The sequence below is a fragment of the Thermobia domestica genome, chromosome 8 (assembly GCF_964235325.1).
Source record: "Thermobia domestica chromosome 8, izTheDome1.hap1.1, whole genome shotgun sequence".
Classification (NCBI taxonomy): Eukaryota; Metazoa; Arthropoda; class Insecta; order Zygentoma; family Lepismatidae; genus Thermobia; species Thermobia domestica.
Genome location: NC_137461.1, coordinates 196,191,587 through 196,200,120, shown reverse-complemented (window position 1 = coordinate 196,200,120; position 8,534 = coordinate 196,191,587). Strand labels below are relative to the sequence as shown.

Sequence of the window (8,534 nt, the reverse complement as noted above, 5' to 3'; positions counted from 1 at the left end):
CCGTAGTAAACATATGGATTCCGCATATTTGTAGAATAAACTGCTGTCCGGATAATGGATTTTTCTCAGTGAGATTTGACTTGGCTATTAATATTAAAAAATATCACGTAGGCATTAACTTTTTTTCAGTCTGAACCTAACAAACATTTTAAAAAGTAGAAAACAGTATAAACATAGCTTTGAATATAAGTTGCTGAGTATATCGTTATAAATTTACATTATTTTATTTTTTTTATTATTTAATTTTATTTCGTTTCGTTTTCCTAGTATATTATGTGCCACGAGAATATGTATGTTAGAGTAAACTGCAGTGAGATAGCAAAACTGAGCTGCGCGTTGCAGGTGAATTGCGGGCCGCCTTCCGCTTGCAAAATTGGACAATCGTAGACAGAGTGACTGAATAGGCAAACAGCTCCATCCGCTGACCTTTATCCGCAGAATACTCCGTTGCAGTTACTGAAGATGCAGAGTAAAATAATTTGACGGCGGAAGAGCCAAGTAAGTACTGTTGCCTACTGATGTTATCTTGTTTGTTTTCTAAAGATGCTGACGTTTCAAATGACTAATCTTTCTCACTGCCTAAACCATTTTATGATTGAATTTTCCTTCACACTGGACTTTACTTCTCTATCCAAATTTGTACGGCACACAGATTAGGAATTTCTGTAAACTGGTTTAGGCAGGATTATCAAATCCTGCTTGGAAATGATTCATTATCTATTACTATTCCGACCTTTTATTTATTTATTTATTTACTTATTTATTTATATATTTATTGAAATAAACTAAATACCATGGAAGTTACATACTTGGGTCAGTAGAGTATTTAAGAAGTCACTAAAGATAGCAATAAACGAAATGAAATGAAATCTTTAATCAGCGTCCCATGTTTATGCGTTTTAGGCTAAAGGGGATGGATGCTTATGAACGTGAATGGTTATTGAAGAATTGGTGAAATGAGAATGTGCGAGAAAACTCATGGCCACGGAATCTGATAAAGTATGCATTTATTGTTATAGAAAAATAATTGTAATCACAAGTAATAATTGTAATTTAAAAAATGAAGAAATGAAATTAGTGCTTACACATTTACAGTTATTTTCTACAGTATTGGTACAGAAAGTAGTTGTACAACTATACAAGAATACCCTGCATAAGTTGGTTAATTGCTTGCAACAAACATCCGCACAATGCAAACCGGATTTAGGATTTAGATTTGTTGGCTTTCGGCATCTATGTCCATTTAGCCCGTCACGTATGAGGGATGACGTCCCTCTTCGAGTACACTATTCTGGGAAAGGGAAGGAAGAAAGGATTGGGAGAGGAAGGAAGCTGCCTGGGAGCTGTATGTTAGGTACCAACCCGGCATTTGCCTGGTGTGAATGAGGAAAACCCAGGAAACATTATGCAGGACAACGTTATGCTGATATGGAGAGCCCCCCATGAGGTGCGCTCAAGGGGGTTACGGGGGATAACTACTAAATTTTAAATAGCAATCCCCACCTTGCGGTATCTCGTTTGAAAGTTAATCACGTACAGACCAATTTTGGAAACTACATGTCGCTAGCGTGTCCCTATCCAACATGGCGGCCATCCGTAAAGTAGGGTCGAAGTACGTTCTACGCATAACATTAAGGCCCGTCTCCTGAAGAAATCAAGGCAGATAGAAGCATGAAACCTTATGCTGATTAGGAAAATCCCCCATGAAGGGGGCTAAAGGGGTTACGAGGGGTAACTACGAGTACTTCGACCGTACTTGCGGATGGCCACCATGATGAATAGAGACACGATAACGACAAGCAGTTTCCAGAACTGGTCTCTACACGTTATTAGCTTTCAAACGAGGTACCACATGATGGGGGTTGCTATTTAAAATTTTATAGGTACCTCCCTTAACCTCCTCGGTCCCAGCAATTTTTTGGGTAGAAATTTTATGTTTCAATAATATAATTACCTTCGGTTGTATACCTTGTTAGCCAATTTTCAGTTATTAATTTAGGTATCTTTGTCAGTTGTCCGCTGAGTGCATGTCGCCTATAGGCAACATGGGGTCGCAGTGTATACATCATGTATAATACACATGTCGCCTATTGGCGACACGGGGGCCGAGGAGGTTAACTCCATTAAGTCCCCTCTTGGGGGGTTCTCCTTATCAGCATAATGTTGTCTTTTATGTCTCTTGATGGATACAAAAGATTGCATGTTTCTGTCTGCCTTGGTTTCTTCAGGAGATGGGTCTTAAATAGTGTTAAGCGTGGAACGTACTTCGACCCTACTTTACGGATGGTCGTCATGTTGGATAGGGAGACGCTAGCGACATGTAGTTTCCACAATTGGTCTCCACACGTGATTACCTTTGAAACGAGATACCACAAGGTGGGGCTTGCTATTTAAAATTTTGTAGTTATTCGCCGTAACCCCCTTGAGCGCACCTCATGGGGGTTCTCCATATCAGCATAATGTTGTCTTTTATATCCCTTGAAGGTTATAAGAGGTCTCATGTTTCTATCTGCCTCGGTTTCTTCAGTAGACTGGCCTTAGTGTTATTCGTGGAACACACTGAGATGAAGGTATGAAGGCTTTTGAAACCAAGGACAAAATTCCTTATAGTTAATATAACATAAAGAGAGAGGGGGGAGTGCATTTTTCACCTGTAAACCGTAAACCTTATATTGTAAGTGATGCGGGAGCTGGAGAAAAAACTTAAGGGAGACCGCACTTTTCTTATGGAAAAATAGCTTCTCTTAAATTTCTTAAATATGTCATACTTCGATTCTTCATATCTTTCTGAACATAAGTTATAATGAACAAAACAGTCAGAAAACCTTTATGTAAAGTCTCTTTCTAATCAATCTCTATTACTTCAATAAGGCTATTTTAAATTAAATCTTACTTTTATTTTGACAAATCATCAAAAAATGAAGTTGTTTAAAATGCTTCATTAATAAAATAATTAGATAAATAAATTATTAGATGATCCAAAGGTGCATTTTTAATATATTTGTATCTAAAAGTTAAGGGACATCATGGAAAAGTGTCAAGCGAATGAAGACAGAGAACTCATGACAATCTGCGGAATTTAAAAATGTCCAATGACCAGAGATCTGCACAGACTCGGACCTACAAAGCATAGATTACTTCGGGCTTGGACAGTAAGTCTTTAAATATACTACCATATTTCTCGGGCCTAACTTTGTAAATATACTGTACAACCGCGCAATATTTCTCGCGTCATTCTTTCTGGATAACTTCTAAAACACATCTAAATTTGTAACTTGAGACCCCACACTAAAAATCTAATTATCATTGTGCAATTGAGAGTAAAGCTAACTGTGTAGTCGAGAGGAAAACTAAAAGTAATAGAAATAAACATCCTTAGCTTATCTATGAATGAAAGTTTGAGCAACCAAAGTGGTGGATTCCATTCTTTTTCTTCACAGCAATCGACAATGACTGATTTGAAGACTATCTGAGTGAGTTCAGTACACATTCATTTGCATAAGAATTTCACACATTAACATTTTGTTTTAAATATTTAGAGTATTCATTTCAAGTTTAGCATTTCATGAGAATTTGTATAAATGAAATGAAATATTTAATTTCACGTCCCACGATTATGCACTGAGGCTAATGGAGACGGAATTTATATAAATGACCATTTTCTATAGAGAATTAATAAAGTTAGTAAGTGTAAATGATTTATTTCCTTTATTTCGTTATTCCCTCTGAATCATGTAAACTTTTAAAATGCAAAATCAAACCTCGAATTGCTGTAAATAAAAATACAATTTTGCGTTAGTTATTAAGTTCCTGTAATTCGGGCTTATTTCGGGCTCATTTTATTATCACACGAGCTCGGGCCGGGCTTGGGCCTAAAGGATAAAGTATATTTCTGATTTGGGTGGGGCCTCATATTATAAATTCACGAGCCGGGCTCAGGCTAAAAATTTCGGCTCGTGCAAACCTCTACCAGGGACCACGCTAAAAGTCCTACAACACAGAAACATATCAAGTGGAAACTGCAAAGCACCTACCTTCTGCGGGTTCAAAATGTTCAAATTGTATATCTAACATTCTCATCCTTAGAAATGTTCAGTATTGGGTTTGATCGACTGTACCGTTATGCAGGTGGCATAACATGTTCTCATGCTGTTGATGAAGTCAGTCAACAGCTCATCTTGTAATACATCTTACTAACGCACAAATAGGCCTACTCATCCTCTAGAATCCTTGATGATGGATTTCGGGTTACAATCAGATGTCCAGGGTCGTTTCAGGTATGTTCAATCGGATTAAGAACAAGGGGCCGTGGTAGCCATTTCACATGCATAATGTCCTTGTGTTCCAGAAGTTTTCCATGACCTGTGCCCTGTGTTGGCAGTCATTATTGTCCATTAGAGGAAATCTAGGCTCATAAGCACCGCACATATTATTGCAAAATAACTTCATGATATATTTTATCCGCCACAAAATACTATGAAAAAATACAGAGGCGTCCGTCCCTAACATGATGTCATCCCGACCCCGAAATAACTATATTGTTCCGCAAAATCAGCGGTGCGTAGCGCGGGTCGGTACATGGTATGAATATTTAGAATACAGGGATAGCACGTGTGTGGAATGACCACCACGTTTCGTAGTTCTTAGTCCGATTGAATATGTCTGGGATGCCGTTGAACATTTCATTGCAAACCGAAATCCACAATTGGAATTGGGGCCGCAGTGGCTCAGTAGTAGAATGTTCACCTCTGGTGCATGGGGTCCTTGGTTCGATCCCAGCCCGCGCCCGTGAACTTCGTGGTGGACAAACACCATGTGGGTAGGTTTTCTCTTATTTCCTCCCACTTTCTTCATTCTACCATTTCATTCATTTCTCATCATTGCCTCCTTTAGTCTAACCGGCATAAATGTGGGACGTAAAACTGAAAGATTTTATTTCATTTCATTTCCACAATCGGGATTCTGGAGAATCTTGGACGAGTGTTTGTACTAGAATGGGATATATTACAATTGAAGCTGCTAGCTGGCCTCATCCTCAGTACGGCAACGCGAAGTGCAACTTGAGTGCATTCGAGTAACCAGATCTAATACTGGACATTTCTGGAGACGCCAAACAGGACAGATGTAAAATTGACAGCTAAGTGTGTTTCTGTCATACGACTTTCAGTGTTTTGCTGGAAGAAGTAAACCTTTCAGTGTACCGCAATAAGGATTTTTTTTTTTTTTTTTTAACTACGCAAAACATTTGTGGCATGTGTAGACATCTGAGGGGTTCTTGTGAAAGTTTGTAACACTGCTTCCACCCCTCTTTCGCCCACTTCAGATTTCTCCCTCTCACACCGTCCCTTCTTCAGATCACACAGTTTCTTCCCTCTCAAACTTGTGTAATTTCCTAATTGTTATACGTGACATTGGCGCAGTATCAAATTCTGTCCTCTATCGTCTCTTCGCTACTTTCATGTTCTCACATTTCCAGAAATATTTTAAAATCCACTTTCGTTGCTCAAAGGAAAGGTTCCCAGCTATCTTATCAACTATTTGTTGCTACTGGCAACTGAACTGAAAACAAAAATGAATGGGAAAGAAAATAAAAACAAATGAATGGCTATACATACTGGTCAGAGTGTGCCAAATAATAACAATTTGATCAGGTTGTCTTTAATATTTTCTCTGTTATTAACATGCAAACACTAAACCTCTTTAAGGAACACTCTGTATGTTGCAAGTGTACAATCGCTGGAAACACCCAACCCTCGGAAACTGTATTAGGTATACCGTGTACCAGAAGTGCTTTACCGGAAGTAGTAACTAATTCCGGTACCGATCGCTTTCTTTCTTCAAGATGAGTTGATTGATATGTGTTATATGTGTGCAAATTCTCCTGTTTTATTATTATTTTTAGTTCTTTTCGACTACTATCAAAATAACTATATACTGAGAAAATTAAATCATGCTTTCTGTAGTCTAACCCCAGACGCCTTGAGCAGACCTACAGATCTCTGACTTTTTCAAGAACCATGTTAAGAGCTTTTCTGAAACCAGTTCTTGTTAGCGTGAAAGGCAAATCATAGTCTAGATAGCTTACTTAATTCAAGTTCTTTTTGCATCATTTTGACCGAGTTTGTATCCTCCTTCGGGGAGATTATTTCATAACTGACAAATTACTTAATACAAAAATCATTTTATACTTGGTTCTATATATAGGCCATTATATATGTTTCTCATTGAGATTTCTTGATGTTTATTCTGTACATCTGCAAAGATGGAAACTTCCATGTTGATAAATGTAATTACCATTCAATTATGTTTTAATTTAGTTGTTTGTTGAAGAGTACTCCCAGGTTAAAAGGATCAATTGATTCTAATGTAGCTTCCAATTAGGATGAGTCTGCGACTGGATCGATGTCGTAAGAAGCTTATCGGAATGCTAACAGCTGTGTGAATGCAGTTGATTGACTTTCGGGAGTGTTTTATTCCATAGTCCAATAGTCCTACCAAGGACATTATCTCCACCATCCCTACAATGATTATTATGCTACTTTTAGTATATTTTTTAGATTTTAATATTGTTAATAGTTTATCAATAATGGAAAGAAGAGAATACATAAATACTTTGTTCTTAAATTTGGTGTAGCTTAGAGAGCTAAAATTTTTTGTTAAATTTTCCATTATCATGTGTAACCTTATTTCTCCAATTTATATTTAAATCATATTTCTGTTTAATAACACTTTAGGCATGTTCATTAGAACCTAAGCTGCGTTCGATTTTCTTTAGCAAATTACAAAGTACATTCACATTTCACTAAAATACATTTATTTATTTACTTATTCATTAAAAATGTAGAGTTGTCAAGAAAATTAGGAAAAGTAAGTTCACATTTCGCACAGATTGCTGGACGATTACTCTTATTGCTACTGTTTATTATTATTATTATTATTATTATTATTATTATTATTATTATTATTATTATTATTATTATTATTATTATAGGATCTTAGTACTATAATAACAATCATGATTGCTTTGGATTGACACAAGTAGAGTCCAATGACGAGCTCTATTTCTGCACCATTCAACCTTCATGTTACTCAAGACGTAAGTTCATTAATATGACTGTCCACTTGATTTCAAGGGCTAAATTCATTGTCGTGTTTTCACATTCACGAAACAAAGAATAGTAGGGGGAAAAAACGAGTGTCCTTTCAGCAAATGCATAGAATCCTCTCATTTACCAGGAAGAATTAAAATAATTTTGATCACACTGACCTGTTACAAGTTTATGTCAGATATGCTACTGAAGAATAAGCGCTAATTACAGAATCACCTTCCCTGCTTGTATATAGTAGGCGGCGCGGGCACCTTTCGTGCACGATGTTCTGGCTTCGATTCCCGCGGAAAGAGCACCAAATGCATTATGGCGGTTTTGAGTTCACCTTATATTGTAGATATACGTTTCGTATATCTTCGGTCCTCTTTTTCTTTCCTTCTTTTCTTTTCTTTTTCCCTCTATAAGTAAAAAGAAAGAAAAAAACGGAAGAGGAGAAAAGAGAAGATCATAAAGAGAGAGAGAGAGAGAGAGAGGAGAAAAAAGAAAAGAAAAAAGGAAAAGTAATAAGCCTTCCTTCCTCGCTTTCTTTTCCCTTTGCATTTTCTTCTTCTTCTTCTTCTTCTCCTCCTCCTCCTCCTCCTTCTTCTTCTTCTTCTTCTTCTTCTTATTATTATTATTATTATTATTATTATTATTATTATTATTATTATTATTATTATTAATATTAATAATAATTTTTCTTTTTTTCTTTTTTTCTTTCTTTCCTTCTTTCTTTTTTCTTCAGAGTGAAAAGGAAAAGGGAGAAAGGAAAGACCGCCCCCTTTTCTTTCCACCACTTTTCCCCATTTCACTCTTCTTCCTTCATCTTTCTTTCACCGCGAGTTGGAAGAGGGGAATTCGAGGAAGATGTATTTCTCTTCTTTTTCTTTCTTTTTCTTTTTTGGGAAATGTTGAATTTAAAAAAAAAGAAAGAAAATGAAGAAAGTGGGAGGAAACGGGAGGACTCCTCCAGTTCTCCCTTTTCTTTTTCTTCTTTCCCGGGTTCGATCCCAGCCCCCGCCAAGTGAACTTTGTGGTGGACAAACACCGTGCTCGTGGGTTTTCTCGGGGTTCTCCCGTTTCCTCCCACTTTCTTCATTCCACCATTTCACTCATCTCTCATAATCACCGTCTCCTTTAGCCTAACCGGCATAACCGTGGGACGTAAAACTTAAAGATTTCATTTCATTTTTTTCTTTTTCTTCTTTTTGCCTTCAAAAAGAGAGAGAGAGAGAGAGGATTTTTCTTCTTCCTTCCTGGGTCGCTTCCTTCCTTCCAGAAAATGGACACTAACTTTACTAAACTTTAAGTACAAGCTGAGAATCGAACCTAGGAACAGGCGTTTTCTTAAGTGTATGATGATTTGCCTGAAGGATTGATTGGTGGATTGAAGTTTAGCGTTCGTGCTCAGTACCAAAGCTATATGAGATGTGGACCTACATTGTA

The 8,534-nt window shown here is 37.0% G+C and overlaps 1 protein-coding gene across 1 annotated transcript in view; it reads left to right on the top strand.

The window, feature by feature from the left end:
* Nucleotides 1-345: 345 nt before the first annotated feature.
* The window catches only part of LOC145693408 (monocarboxylate transporter 12-like), an 80,429-nt gene continuing 72,240 nt past the window's right edge, over nt 346-8,534 (top strand). The window contains exon 1 of the mRNA XM_081769376.1: nt 346-498. The gene's annotated coding sequence lies outside the window, so the exon portion shown is untranslated. The remainder of the gene's footprint in view (nt 499-8,534) is intronic.